This window comes from Cricetulus griseus, chromosome 5 (assembly GCF_003668045.3).
Source record: "Cricetulus griseus strain 17A/GY chromosome 5, alternate assembly CriGri-PICRH-1.0, whole genome shotgun sequence".
Taxonomy (NCBI): Eukaryota; Metazoa; Chordata; class Mammalia; order Rodentia; family Cricetidae; genus Cricetulus; species Cricetulus griseus.
In genome coordinates, this window is record NC_048598.1 from 42,412,878 (window position 1) to 42,429,813 (window position 16,936).

Consider the following 16,936-nt stretch of genomic DNA (forward strand, 5'->3'; position numbering starts at 1 on the left):
TAGGTAATACTCCTAGTAAGGAGTGATATCGAGGCTGAACAGGCCTTCTCCTGTAACCAGGCAAGACTTCTAGTAGAGGTATTAGAACGCCAACAGAGCTGCAAATCCTTTGACCTACTTGTCCTGTGTTGTGGAATATTAATTTAAGATGTGTTACATCTGTGAAATATTTGTTTAATAATACAAAGCTTGTTGAATTCTTTTATGTTTCATTTTTTAACTCTGTAAAGCTGTGTTACATGCCTGTCTAAAACACCTGATTGGTCTATTGAAGAGCTGAATGGTCAATAATAGCTAGGCAGGAGAGAATAAATAGGAGGATAAATCTGGCCTTGGGAGAAAAGCAAAGAAGGAGTGAGAAAATGAGGTGAAGAGGATACCAGTGGCCAACCACCCAGCCACACAACCCACCACAGAGTAAGAAGGGAAGAAAAACATGCAGAATAAAGGAAGGTAAAATGCTCACAGGCAAAAATTAGAAGAGAAACTGATTAATTTAAGTTATAAAAGCTGGCTAGAATCAAGCCAAGCTAACAGTGGGCTTCCATAAGTAAGAATTAATCTCTGTGTATTAATTTGGAAACTGGGTGGCAGGTCCCAAAATAATAAAAACAGAAAGAAAAAAAGCAAAGCCAACAAAAACTACAGTCCTTCCCAGGAACCATGCTGTGGTAAAGGTAGCAAAGAAATTGTAGAAATGACAAACTAATGATTGGTCCAGCTTAAGACCCATGCCTCTAAGGGAGCCCATTCCTGACACTGCCTGAAGGGCCAGGAACTAGAGGCTAGATAGCCCATAGACTTAGAATAGAATCAAATATAAATGGCAAAAAGTCAATGAAATTGAAATTATTCCTAATTATATTCTCCCATATTTGTAGACAAGAGCCTAGCATAATCATCAGAGAGACTTCATCCAGCAACTGATGGAAACAGATACAGAGACCAACCTCTAAGCATTGGATGTAGATGGGAGAATGATGCCCAATAGAGGAAGGGAGACTCATAGGAGTCATTGTTGTAAAGAATACCACAAGAAATCCCACAGAGTCTGCTAACCTGGACTCATAGTGACTGAACCAGCAACCAGGGAGCCTGCATGGGTCTGACCTAGGCCCTCTGCATGTCATGGTTGTGTAACCTGGTATTCTTGTGTGACCCCTATCAGTTGGAGGTGGAGCTGTCTTTGGCTCTTTTGCCTGCTTTTGGGACTCTTTTTCCTCCCATTGTTTCATCTTGTCCAGCACTACTATGAGGGGAGGTGACTTCTATTATGGAAACTTGAAGTGCCTTGTTTGCTTGATATTCCCCAAAGAAAATCTGCCCATTTTCTTAAGGGAAAAGGAGGAGGAGTGGATGGGGGGAAAAGAGGGAGGAACTGGAAGAAAAGGAGGGAGGGGAAACTGTGTTTGGGATGTAATATATGAGAGAAGAATAAATTTTAAAAATTAATAGATTGCAGGTATACCATCCCAAATAATTATAATCTGCATGGATCATTGCTTCTGAAACATGTATGGCTCAAGAACTATCACAGGAGATGATCAATATTAAGGATTCTAAGAGCCAAAATACCAGCAAGAGTGATCTATAACTGACTGTTTTAGAAATTGCTACATAAACAAGACCTGACCACTGATGAAATAAATTTACATGCTAACACAGAAGAAGAAAAATCCCAAAGGCACAAAGAACTTCAGGCAGCTAATAACTGTTTAGAGAGGGAGAATTAACCAATCCCCAGGGATAATTCCCCTGATTGGTTATCCAATAAAATATTGTCAGCCTAGAAACCATATAAACACAAATAGGAAAAAAACTTACAGAACAGTCAGTATTCATAAACTATTGTCCATATCTATTTATATACAGACAGGTTGATGTAATAATAATAACCAAAGAAGAAGAGGATATCAATTTGAGAGTCATGGTATGGAATGAGCCTGTAAAGAGGAAAGAAAATAAATGAAATATGGAGCATATCAAAAATGTGGGGCTGAGCCTATGCAATGTGCAGGTTTTAGTAGAACAACATATAGATGTGTTTCATCATTTTATACTTAATGATTATTTGAGGTTTAAAAAGTTAACGCCCCTATTAAGTAGCAATCATATACTATTTATTTCCTTTACCATGCAACGGGATATGCAATGGGAAATGGCAACATTTTATACAGATTTTCTCAATCTTTCATATATCTCCAATGTTAGACTCAAAGTGATACCATCTTCCTGAGAGGAAAACTCAAGGTTTGAAGTTTACAGAACAAAAAGTTTGCAAGTAACATGCTTTAACCTGTATGTATTGAGGTTAGAGTCAAGTTGATTGGCTATCTGAATTTGATTTTGAAGGCTCTGTGTTTGTGTTGACACTTTTGGTTCAGTGCCTTATGGGTGTAGGCACTGAGGTTTTAATCCCATATTCTATCGAAGTCACCATTAGAAATGAAGTCACTCAATTCTCAATTTGTTTTGAAAATAATCTATTTTTTTCATTTTACATATCAATCCCAGTTTCCCCTCCCTTCTTTCTTCCGCCACTAACATGCCCCCTTCCCAGTGCTTTCTACTCCTTAGAGAGGGTAAAACCTTCTTTGGGGGGCGTCAATAAAGTCTGGCATTCAAAGTTGAGGCAGAACCAAGCCCCTCCCCCTTGTGTCAAGGCCGAGCAAGTATTCCACAATATGGAATGGGCTCCAAAAAGCACCTGAGATAAGTGTTGTTTCAACTGTCAGACACCCCACCCCCAACAGATCAAGCCACATAACTGTCACCCACATTCAGAGGGCCTACGTCAGTCCCTTGCAGGTTTCCCAGCTGTCAGTGCACAGTCCCTGAGCTCCCACTACCTCAGTCAGCTGTCTCTTGTGGTTTTCCACAAGTGGTGGTCCTTGACACCACTCCCACTGTGTTCATATGATCCCTTCTCCCTCTCTTCAACTGAACTCCAAGAGCTCAGCCCGGTGCTTGGCTATGGATCTCTGCATCTGCTTCTATCAGTTACTGGATGGAGGGAGAGGATGAGGGATGGAAACATGAGGGACCAAGAAGGCCAAGTTGAGGGAGGAACACAGGGTAAGTGCAATAAAAATGATATCTTGATAGAGGGAGCCTTTATGGGGTTAGGAAGAAATCTTGTTCTAGAGAAATTTCTAAGAACCCACATGGATAACCCCAGCTAAGACTCCTAGCAATACTAGAGAGTGTGCCTGAAAGAGCCTTCCCCTTAAATTAGATTAGTGACTACCCTAATTGAAAAGAATTTTAGAGAGAGAGAATACTGATGCAGTCTTTACTTCTCTAAAACGACCATTTCTAGAGCTTACATAACAAGTTTACAAGGGGGATAGTATAACACAATCTTTGATTATGTTAGTTTGCTAAGTGCATTTTCCAAAGATGTTTGTGCAAAATTTTTCATATTACTTCATGACATCTTAGCCCTTTGAAAAGGATAAGAACTGTTCAGAGTAATGCAATGAAAATATTATCTTTGAAGAGTAACCATGTGTTCAGGTGTTTTTAGGATAGCATGAGCAATGCAGTAGGCATCTGATGATGGCACACCATCAGTTGGTCATCATGCACAAATGCATAAATTTCCCCGGATGTAAAGTAAACACAATCAACTCCACCGGAATAGATACAGTTCTTTGTCAAGAACATCAAACGGTAAAGATTCCCAGATAATTCTGCTATCAGAGTATGAGAGTAGCACTGCCATGGGAGGTGAGTATACTGAGAAGGTGTGAAGACCATGAAAAGTCAGACATTCATAGTTGCAATTTTCCAATAGACAAAAGGAAATTGAATATAAAAACACAAATCAATGCTATGGTACTATTTTTTAATGTACCTGGAAACAGCTGGATAATGTTAATGATGCATTGCACTGTAAGATTATGAATCCTGTCTTATGAAAGTGTTTTGTTCACCCAGTGATCCCCAGAGCTAGCACCAAATGAGTGAGAATAGAATGCCCAACATCAGACAGTATATTATTCCCTTACATCCTGGAAAAGGAGCAAGCTATACAAAGGGCCACTTAGTAGTAATGTGAGTTTTAAGTGACCCTAGTTTGAAACTTTTTCTTAAATAAGTGTCTGGAATAAATAGAGCTTAGGCTCACTGCTCAGGAATAAATAGGCACTTGCTCTTGTCTATGTTAAGTCCTAGTTTTCAGTCATAGGACCTTATCAGGGAACAGAGTGAAAAGAGAGTTGGCTTGATCATCTTAAGCATTCCTGATTTTTTTCCAAGACACTAGCACTTATAATTGAATCTCAATTTCAGCAATAACACGTTTTTGGATATTTTTAAATGATTATAGAGAATTCTGTATGATGTCCCTTGGTTTGATGAGCATACAATCGTCCTGAAATCAAACTAATACATGAATTTTAGGTTTTGTCATTGTTGTTCATCTGTTTATTTACATCACAGAAATAATATTTATTTAGGAAGTAAAACACAGTTTCACTTAAAACCCAAACAAATCTCACATGGAAGACAGTTTATATTAGCAGAAAACATACTTTTTATTATATAATACCAAAAGGACATGTGTATTACTTGAGTAAGTAGGCATTGCTATATTTGAATTTGGCCTCTGGTAAGTTAGACAATGGTTGGTGTTTTTCATTGTTTTAATCTAGTAGGTAAATTTCCAATAATTTATGGATGTTTAATCCATCTTCCCCTTCATATTATAATTTAATTAAAGAAAGTTGTTTTTTAACAGGACATAATCAAAATGCCTCACTGTATTTATTTTCAATCTAAGAGTTTATATAATGATTTCTGACAAGTTATTAAAATATGCAAGGACATTTAGTGGGAACGTTTGACATCACCATGATATACTTATTTTTAATGCTATACTTTAAAAGTTATGGGCAATAGTTCATGGAATTACATGTTAAAACACACATCACCACTGTGCATTTTATGTGAAAATAATTTTATCTCAATATACTAAAATATACACTACATGGTTCTATACTCTATTAGAAACACATCATTGAGAACTAAGGGAAATGAAATACCATTATTATGTAAATTACAGCAACATCTTAGGTAAGCATGCATAAACTAACGACATAAAATAACTATTCCAAATAAAAGATTGTCCTTCAAATTAATGTCCTGTCCATTTTGTGGCTTTTAATAAATTACAACTATATGGTTAAACATATTAAGATTGAATACTGATTATAATTAAAATTTACGCTGGCCTTAACTCACTTCAATAGGGAAAAATTCATACTAAAATGTGGGTGTGATATAGCACCCCCTGTCCACATCTTTATTGTACTTGTTAAAACAATCATATCTTAGTAACTTTAAAGGTTTTGCACATGACTGAAACACAGCTTTATACAAGCAGATATGAAGATTCACTATAATATTAAATGTCTGTTGTTTGAGTCATCTCATGAAGGAGAATCACCAACTCAAATTGACTGAAACAACATAAATTTATTTTAGGCTAATACACTTAACCAGCCTGTGCTTCACCAAGGGAGCCCTGAGATCCAGGCAGGTGAGCTGAGTGATGGTATGCATACTTTGGTCTTCTACATGACTGACTTAATCATCAGAGTGTTCATGAATGGGAACCACAGATGAAAGGCCTTTTGTACATTTACAGAGAAACAAGGAAGATCTTTTTTCCCAAATTACAGGACATATGTCCAAAGCCCTACTCCTACTGTATTGGTTCAACCTATGCAGGAACTGCTGGATAGAATTTAGGTGACTTTCAAGATTTTTCATTCCACAAGCTCCCTGGCTAAGGGAAAGCCATTGTGTTAACAAACTTAGCACAACAAGGAAACCATGGACAGCTCAGGAATGACAAAATGACTAACTACTGTCCCTGGTATCTACATTTATGTGAAGTGGTGGCAAGGAACGTTTGTAAGAGCCATACTGTAAGCTCTTGAAGAATTGTAAGTCAGGAGAGATTGTATAGTGGTTAAGAATACTGGGTCGTCAAATAGAGGACCAGGTTTGAATCACAGAATCCACAGGGCAACTCACAGCATCTGCAACTCCAAATCTAAGGCATGCATTGTCCTCTTGTGGCCATCTCAGGCACTGGGCATACATATGTATGTATCCATTTAGTCAAAAAACTCATACACAAAAAATAAAAAAGCTCTTAGAAAAGAAGTATAAATAATGTGAATTATACCTTTACCACATATTGCAAACTATAAAGCTGTATATAGATTATTAAAATATTATGATTTTAGTGGCTAGTATTATTAAAATTCATCATTCTGCTATTTGAAACATTTTGTATTTTATTTGGAAAAGTCTCTTGCAGAACTACTTTATTAAATAGCTTCATAATTAAAATAAAGATTATTAATTTAAGACAATACAGAAAGACAAGCATCAGTAACATTAAAATAATATCAGACTTAATTTAGACGTTCATAATTTAGTTAGCAGAATATTAATATTTTATTTATTTTTATTATTTTTAAGAAAATTTGATTTTATATACCAATCCCAGATCCCTCTCCCTCCAGTTCTTCCCCCTTCCCCTACATCCTGCCTACCCTACCCCCATTCACTCCTCTGAGAGGGTGAGACCTTCCATGTGGAATCAACTAGGTCTGTCACTTTACCTTAGACAGGACTCAGGCCCTCCCCTTAGGATGGGATGAACAAGATATCTCTCCATAGGGAATGGGCTCCAAAAAGCGTGTTCATGCACTAGGGATAAATACTGGTTCCCCTTCTTTTGACCTCACAAACTGCCCATCCCACCCAACTTTCCATCACATTCAGAGGGCCTACTTCTGTCTTTTGCAGGTTTCCCAGGTGTCAGTCCAGAGTCCCACTTGCTCAGTCCAACTGTTTCTGTGGGTTTCCCCAACATGGTCTTGACCCCTTTGTACACATTATCACTCCTCCCTCTCTACAACTGGACACCGGGAGGTCATCCCAGTACTTAGCTGTGGATCTCTGTGTATGCTTCCATCAGCTACTGGATAAAGGCTCTATGTGTATTAGAATGAAAAGTTAAAGCCAATTCAATATGAGCATACAGTACACCTTTTCTAAAATCAAGTTTTCTTCGCAGTAGCAATAGCAAGGATGGTCAAGTCACAACCTATTTCTTGAAAGCCTGCTTAATTATTTCATATTATTGTAGTACGTATGCTCTTGTGTATTAACAGTTTCTTTTACTGTTTGATGACCATACTGTCACTACAATTATCACTCAAAGGATAAGTCTTTCTCCATGACTCACTGTTCAAACAGCTACAATAGAATCAAATTGTGTGGGGGTGAATATTGAAGAAAAAGGGTAGCATGCATGGCATTTGGAGAGAATTTGATAATATTCTACAGCTCTCTAATATTTTAACTTTAAATAAAGCATGACTAGTTCAAGTCAGCAATTATATTCTGTATTTTTGCAGTTTTTATCTGCATTTAAAGCTAAGAGGAAATGGTTTCATTACAATGACATATTTTATTCATCTAAGTTTTCAAAACATATCATGATTTATCAGAGATTAAACTCTTAAAATGACACATAGAAATGAATGCTGTTAGTAGACAACCAGAAGGAATCCCAATATGGAAGGAATTGTTTTTGTTTTATTTAAAAAGTAAACTATAATTTTATTTTTAATATGCACCATGGATCTACTACTTTGCAATGTAATACAAGGCTTTGCTTAGATATTGCACACACATCCCACCCCAGCATTTTATTATGTGAGATTCAATATTCACCACTCCACGCTTTTGAATAAAGCACTATAGTGTTATTCTCCTGCTTCCTTCAGTACTGAAATTGGTTGACAAAATAACTAAAATACTTTGTTAAATTTCAAGAGGAAATTCAATATCTATTGTCATTTTGAATGGCAAGACATTTATCTTACAAGTTCAGACAGTAAAGTGAAAATGGAAAACAAGCTTGGTTACTAAATATGGATTTGTCAATTGTGAGGAAGATACCTCAAAAATATGAAGAAAAATAATTGCAATTATCTGTGTTCAATATGAAATTAGTCTATCCAAATTGCTTTTTTTTTGTTTCCCCAGCCTCCTGTCCTTCTATCTGAATGAAGCAGGTACTTATAATTACATGCCGTGGTGCTCAGGGTCCTTCTTCCTCCCTGATAGGGAGCTTTAATGAATTTCATTATTCTTTTTTAATTTACATACTCTTGCAGAATAAAGATTCCCAAATCATTAACTAATTTGATATGTCTGAAATACCAATTCAATTGTCTGGTCCCTTGGTATTTTAAATATCTTGTTCAAACACCTCTTAACTTAGTTTCTTAATTAGATACCCATGATGGATGGGCATTTATATCATGATCTCAAAGGGAGAGTCAGTCAGCCCAATTTTTATGACAATTTGGGAGACTTTCTATTAAAAGTCACCTAAAACAATTCAGAGTTCACCAGGAAAGACTCAGGGTCCCACGGATAAATGTTAAAGTTATTCAGATCTGAAATCAAATGGTAGGAGCTGAGAATATTGTAAGCTTAGATGAATTAAAGTTTAAAATATGTGACACAAATAATAGGAATGCTCATAATTATATCAGATTTAAAAGTAAGGAATTATAATGAATATATTGTCAAAATCAATTAGAATTTAAAATGCTTAACTTTTTTAACCTAACCAGTTTAGGTGGTATAAAAGTACATTTTTATACTTTTTCTTAAATTTTCATATTTGTCTTTGTGTTGACAGAATATATGACAATAACTCCATGTTAACAAAGAGAGTTTAAAAGTTGAGTTTATTGTTAAAGGTACTTGTACTTTATAATGATGTCATATGCATGCAAGTTTGGTGCTATAACCATATATGTGAAATATTAGAAATACATTTTTATCATATTTTTAAAAATCTAATCTAATCTTTCAATTTTTATGTATTTTAAAAGTTTTACATTAGTTAATGTACTTTGTTTTTCCTAGACAGAAAGAAAAATGATACATGGTATTCTGTACATGGTAGTGCATTCATAAACTAATAAAGTGACTTGAACAGTCATTGAACAACAGTAATGACCATAGAGGAACAATGTAAATGTTCCTTGTGCCACATTAAATCAATTATAAAGTCCTATGAAATACATCATGATAATTATGAGAAACATAATAAAACATTAAGAAACATTTTCATCATCAAGATATCCACTGAGGTGTATTTCTAGTTGGCTAGGTGTTGTAGAGTTATAGTGCATGTGAGGTAATGCATTCAGATTTTAAAAGCTAGAATGACTAAAACAGATGTTCAACTAATAATTTCCTGTGTTGGTTTATATAATAATAAAGTGATTTTTGCAATATGTGCTTACCCCATTAAACTCCAGTGTGACCATTTGTGTTAGGTGAATTTACAACACAGCTGATTGATTAATGTTCATTATTTCAAAGCCTTTGGGGTTAGAGGTTTCGGGATACAACCTGCATGAGTCTTTTGGCCAGTGAGAGTGGTAGAGCAAATCTGCTCACATAAGAAAGGTCAGAGAGAGAAGAGAGGAGAGGAAGGATCCAAATACTCCTCTCAAGGAAACACATCTAGTGCTGTAGTTTCATGAGCTTATATCTAAAGGTTCCTAAATTAGTCAATTTCAAGGAGGCTAGTAGTTAAGCTTTTAGCTCTGAACAACCAGAGTACAAATAGGAGACATCTCATAATAGAACCTCAGATAATTAGATGAACACATTATTGTTTTTACAAATACAAAAGTATTGATGATGTTAAATAGCATGTTCAGAAAATTTTTTCAAAAAGAATGGCATACTTTTCTTCAAACTTCTACTACAAATTCAAGAAAGAATTTCAGATACCCAATACGTTCTACTCTCAAATTGTGTGTCACCTATACACAGCTAATTAAAATAAAATAAAATATAATGCATTAGCTTATAAAGTTAACACACAAAAGACAGCTGGACAGAAGCAAGACTCTCAAGTATGCTATTGTACAATTGCACAATGTTCTCATGAAACACTGTCAGAAATGTAACATTGACACTGATAGGTTCTCTTATTATTTTAAATATTAGTTAGAAGGAAACACAGAATTTCATGTAGTTTCTGTAGATACATGGTGAATGCATGTGGATATAATCTTGTATTTGTGTTTATGTGCATCTGTGCACATATATAAGCGCACATGTCTAAGCACATGTGCATGTGTGAGGGCCAGAGCAAGATCTCAGGTATCTTCCTTTCCTATTCTCTACTGTAGTTTTTCAGACAGAATCCCTTGCTGGACCTAAGTTTATCTATTTGGCTAGTCTGGTTAACCAGTTAGTTCCAGTAACCTCTATTTTCAGATTCTAGAATTGTAGGTGGGAGCCATCTCACCTTTTATGTGAGTGCTAGGGCTCTAAATCATGGTCTTATGCTTGAGTGGCAAGCTCTTTACTAAATGATCAATATCATCAAACCCCCAAATCAAAATGTTTTAAACACTAGTGCAATGACACAACTGTGTTTGTACAGAAAATATTTTTGTAAGTTTTACTTGTAGAAAATTGTTATTAATATTACAAAAAATGCAATACTACAGACCTCATCTATGGAATTATAAAGAAATTCAAGAAGTGGAGAAATATAAGTGCAGTAGAATTATTAACACTAAGACACATAAGAGTATGCATTCAGATTTTTTATAACCATTGCTGTAGTCAGCTTTCCACTGCTGTGATAAAGATCATGGACACAGCAGCTTGAGGAAGACAGCATGTATTTAGCTTGCATACACCAATCACAGACCACCTTGGCAAACCAAGGCAGCAACCTAGAGAAAGGAGATGAAGCAGAATTCGCAAAGTGATGCTGTTTACTGGCCAGCACCTTATAGCTTACTAAGTTAACATTATAGTACTCTGGACAATGTTCCCTCTTTTGGCACATCCAACACTGGACAGATCTTCCCACACCAATCATTATTTAAGAAAATGCCCCACAGACAAGCTTGCAGTGCTATCTGACAGAGGTAATTATTCATTTAAGATTCCACCTTCCCAGAGAGGTGTAGATTTGTGTCAAATTGACAAAAAACAAACAAAAATGAAAACAAAACAACAACAAAAAGCCAATCAGCACACTAAGACTAAAAGATGCACATTTATGAAGGGCATGCTGTAATCAAAGTATGTAATGAAGTTTAGGTTACTGCATGCTAAAGAGGTTGAAAACTACAGGAAATTCTCTTGTGAGAGATTCTCTAGATTTACAGTGGAATAAGATACTTCTTTTAAGCTGAAAGCAGGAGGGAGGTGATTTAAAATGGATGAGTGTGCAGTACAAGTCAGCTATTGAATTCTGGCTAATTTGGTTTTCTATACTAAGCCTATATCAGGTGAAGCTAAAGGCAGAATAAACACCCCATGTTGACTCTACCTCCTTTCATTAGGTTCTAAAGTTAACCATTTTTAACTACAAGAGACCTAAATACTGAACAGAGATGATGTCTATCCATTTGGCTCATTTCTATTCTGCTTAAAGACTGGCTTGACTATAGTCAACTCTTTCCTAATAAATATTCACAGTTTCTATCATTCCAGATAGCCTAGAACTGGGGCTTTTCAACCTCAGTGAAATATTTAACAATTAAGTTCTAATATTTGTAGCTGAATTTTATAAAAATATACTCACAACATAGTAAATTACTCGGAAGGCAAATCATTGTGCTAATTATCCTGGAAATTTTCCCAGATGGAAATATTTTCATATGGGAAAGGTCTAAATCTAATGAATACATTTTATATATTAGCAACAGTAAGCAATGTTTTTGATGAATATTGGCATAGATTTTAGAGTGTAGAGTAAAATCCAAACTATCCTCACAAAACACAAAGCCTCATGCATATGGCTAGTTCCAAATCTTTCAACCTTATCTACTTGCCTGTGGAGATTTGTAAGTGAATCATAGCATGTGGATTTGAAGAATGGTGGGTCATTTTCCTCATCTTATTAGAAAAAATAAGTGTCTTTAACATCATAAAATTTTCAAGCAAATGGATGGAACTAGAAAGAAATCATCCTGAGTGAAAAAACCCAGCTCCAGAAGGACAACCAGCATATGTTACTCACTTATAAGTGGATATTAGATGTAAAGCAAAGGATAACCAGGCTGCAATACACAGCCCAAGAGAAACTAGGACCCTAAGAGGGGTGCATGGATCACCTGTGAAGGGGAAATAGAGGCTCAATCCAAACAGCTCATCCTAGAAAAAGCAGAAGACAAAATTATTTGAAGAGAAAAACATATGGGAAGAAAGAGGTCAATGGAATAATGGCTCAAACACCAAAAATGAGGGCAGATTAAGAGAAAAGACCCTAAAAATATACAACTGGATTTGATGAATTTCTTTATCCAAATGCTGTACCAAAAATATAAAAATTAAAATTCAACAAACTTGTACAAAAGGCTGTTAGGACAATAATAGAAAAACATTAAATCTGAGTTTATTCTCCAACAACACTTAAAGTAGCTGTAACTGTGAGGCCAATAGTCCCAGATCTCAGAAAGTGCAAGGCAGAAGGAGGAATATCTGACATTCAAGGTCATTCTTGTCTGCATTCCAAAAACAAATTAAGTAATTTTTTAATGATATTTGTATAATATATTTTTATATGTATTTTAATTTTGATAAAAATTGTCAATATTTTAATATTATTACAAGATTTCATATCAGGAAACTGTTGAAGCATAGAAATTAATATTTTGCATATTTTATAAAAACATAATTTATTATTATACTTATATAATTGTGTTAACATAAAAATAAACTTTAATATTTGTACATTTTATTATGAAGAAAATAATTTTCTTACCATTAGTTTAATGGCTAGAATTTATTTTAGCAGAAACAGTTTAATAAAAGGAAAGCATAAAAATCACTTAACATCTACTGTTAAACTGTTTTGAATGAAAATACTTTTAGTTGACACATAAAATCACATTTTTGTTTTATACCACTTGAAGAGTCTCTACTGAGCACATTTGTGCTGTGTTCAATTCTGGGCTAAATGCATGGGACAAAGGAATCTGATGAAATGAAGACCCAAAGAAGCAGGTGAATTTGAATATTTTATGCTTGGATTTGGAGATGTATGTATAATTGTGAGAACTCTGATTGGGGACAAACGGTTATCCAGTTGGGAATTGCTGTGGGCAACTAACATCTTGTTTGTTTAGGTATGTCTCTTGGTCCTGAATATTTAGAAATATTAATAAATATGGGAAGGGAGTCTCTTTCAGAAGAGAAGTTTGGAGGAGAGACAGAGTAGCACATGTCCCAAGTTTTCTAACTTGCTAAAGAGAGTACATAGGAAGCTGCCTGAGACCATTGTTTCTGCTATTTTCTTAATATCAAGATAACACGTTTTGGATGTCAACATGTCCTGAATTCCACCATTATCAAACTCATTTTCCTTATATAGTTTGTCTTTTCTTTCCAAACAAAATTCATTTAATTTTAAGTATAACTGAATATGATTTTGCATACAATATCTTACAACTTCCTATGAGGCTGAAAATAATGTTCAAAAAGAACATCAAAAACTTCTTTGCATCGACCTACAGATGAAAGTTGTACAAGTGCAGACTGAAGCTGTTCTTAGAGTTTTGAAATTGTAAGATACAAAAGCTCATGATTAGAACCTGAAAGAACATGCATAACCCAACCTGAATTAGACTGGAATAGAGAGAAGTATAAAGACCATGGAATTACAAAGCAGAATGAAGGCTAAACAAAGGCTTCAGCATTGTCAGGACGACACTGAAATAGTCTCTCTGTGGGACATTTGTAGCAATAGCTAGCCTTGTGCTAATGGAATAACAATGCATAAAAGTGATTAAAAAGAACAAAATGTGCAAGTTGCCAGAAGACATGTGCTCAGTATGTAAAGCACAAAGAAAACCTGCCCTTAACTGCATGCTTCAAAAGGTAGCAGCCCCCTCTGAGAAGGGGGCAGGGCAGGGGGAAGCAAGCAATTCAGAGAGCATTTCCTTTAAACAGATGAAACAGCCTCATAAGAAAAAGGACTTCTTTTGCTATTCCTGGATGGAACACTATAGATAGAAAGTAGAAAATAGAAAGCTTTTACAACTTATATATTAATAAGAGCAGTACCCACGAGCTACATACATTTTCATGTTTTAAAAGTTTTTTTGCATAAAACAGTGAGGTATCACAGATGAAAGAGTAAGATATAGCCTTTCATTTAAATGTGAGAGACCAAATGAAAGGTGACTAAAATAATATGAATTAGTACACAATTGGTTTGAACTATTGACTTTGTGTGAACACACTGTCAAGAGTAACCTTGTTCTTTTATGGCTGATGGAAAATGTGGCCAGTCTACACAGCAGAAAAGGCAAGTGATTTGGAGACAGAAGCTGGTTTTCTAGTGGGGTTGAAGGACCAGAATGGGAACCCTGGTATGCTTTTGTCATTTCATTTTGAATATGAACACCGGAAAACAGGACACTGGAAATATATTGAATATTGGAATATTTTTCCTTGTCTTTTTATCTGGTTTTCTTACAATATTAAGGAATGGTCTAAAGAACACATTTAGAAAGGAAAACTTTTATTCTTACTTTACTCTGTACCCCACCAAAGGACAGAAGTGGTTGCAGTCCTTTGTAACATTGTTTTTCAAACAAGTTAAGTTCCTGCTGCTTTTGTAGCTCCGTATAATAAAGCTAATCCTGGTTGTAGATTGGCTAGAATCAACTAAGAAACATGTCTCTGGGTCTGTCTCCCGGAAGGATTAACTGAGGTGAAAGAACCCTTTTCTAGAGTGGACAGAACAACCCAGAAACTGCTCAAATACAGGAAGTCTTAGAGAAAAGCTTTTACTGTCTCTGTACCACACTGACAGAGTACATCGACCCTGTCTCCCCATTTGGTGCAGCTTATGTTGCTGCCATCTTTGTTGACAACATAAACTACCTTCCACGCCTTCCAACATGGACTGAGGACCTGAAGTACTCCAGGAATCCTACAGTCCTTTTGTTCCAGATTGAGACTACCTTGTGAAGAGATGAGCTACCAGGTTCTCAACTTCTCCACTGTGAAGAAAACCATAGCTAGAAAATCACTACTGTGCATATCAGGTAAATCTCTTTTAGTATGTATAGTGGGAAGTTACCAATACGGAGCCAAGTGGAAATATAAGGGTATTTAATAGGGAAAAACCTTACTTACAGAGCGACCTAGCTAGCTGGCTTGGCAGCAGTCTGTTACGTAAGCCCCAAAGTGAAACCGAAAGAGAGACTCAGTCCCCTTCAAGTCTTGTTCTACCTCACCATGACCACACCCTCAAAAGTGTAGTCAGGCACACCTGTAGCCAGCCCCTAAGTAGGCGTGGCTACAGTTTCCCCTTCAAGTATGTGTTCCATTTTCTTGGTTTTGATCCTCTAAAGAATGTTGACCAATGTAAAAAGCACGCTAAGAAGGAGATAAGGGTGAATATCTTTTTTAAATAGCACAGTATTACCAGAATTTCTTCTCTGCACAAAGAGACTCAAACATTTGCATTCTAAGGTTTACAACCATTTTGTTAGTTACTAAACTAAGCGCTGACAGGCCTATACTTTTATTATAGAATTTCTAAGATTGAGTAATGAGCCATTAACAGATATATTTACAAAAATTCATAATTTAGTAATCAATGAAAATAGGGTATTTAAGTGCAATTCAACATAACAAGACAAAAATTCACATAACTGAATATATCATAACATATACACAAAACTATTATTTCATAAGCATTTAAAATATTAACTTATATTGTAATCCAATAATCCTTCCACAGCAACAACCCTAGTTAATATTTTAGGTACTTCCTAATTTATCAGTTCCTTGAAAGAGAATACCTCTATGATCCCCTATGAGTATAATCATAGACATGAATTTTGTTGTCCTGTTTAGATTATTTGTTTGTTTTTATAACAGGGTTTCTCTTTGTTGCCCTGGCTATCCTGAAACTCGCTGCTCTGTAGACCAGGCTGGCCTTTATCTCATACAGATCTGATTGCCTCTGCCTCTCAAGTCCATCACTGCTTGGCTATACTTCTTCATTTTCTTTTGAAAGACAGAAAATACATCTTTCCTTCAAGTTGAATGATAGAAACCAGAAAAAGAAATTTCTCCAGTATTCTTGTACAATGAGTCTATGGTGCATGTTTCTTCTATGAAATGAAGGTAAAAATCTTGAAGATGTTAAATCTACTAGTACACTATATCTTTCCACTGTCACACTCTCTACTTTTACACTGTATTTTCCTTTCTTCCTGTATCTCTAAAATATGTTTTTCAAGCTTTCACTTTTATTCTATAAGGAATCTCTTAAATATTATGAAACACACAGCTTATTTCAATTTAAACTACCTGTAGCAGGAAGGTTGTGATAATTCTGAGATTTTAATTTTGTCTTACAGTACAAGGATTACCAGGGACCATTTAAGAAACCACATCTAATGCTACTGTCTTTATACTTGTCCATGGCTTTGACATACAATATACTAACTTGTTTATAGAATCATAATAGTCAATTCCAACTTTTTTTAAAGAAGTAATAACTTAAATGAGGGACCACAGTCTCAAAATCAGTTGGCAACTAATAATAGAAAATGATCCAGACCCATACTTATCCCTCATCCTATGATCTCTCTCATTTTATTCCATGGGTGCTAGAGAGAAGATGAGAGAAATCATTTAAAAGTTGTTACTTTTATATGTTAATATTCCATTGGAGATAATGAATACATAAAATATGGTTGTACAATTAGCAATCTCCAAAATCACATCCACTGCTTAATAGAATTCAGATAAAAATAGCATACATTTATAGTATTAGTACATTATGTACCAAGGTTTCTCCAAAAGACTTGGAATTAAATAGTCAGTTTTA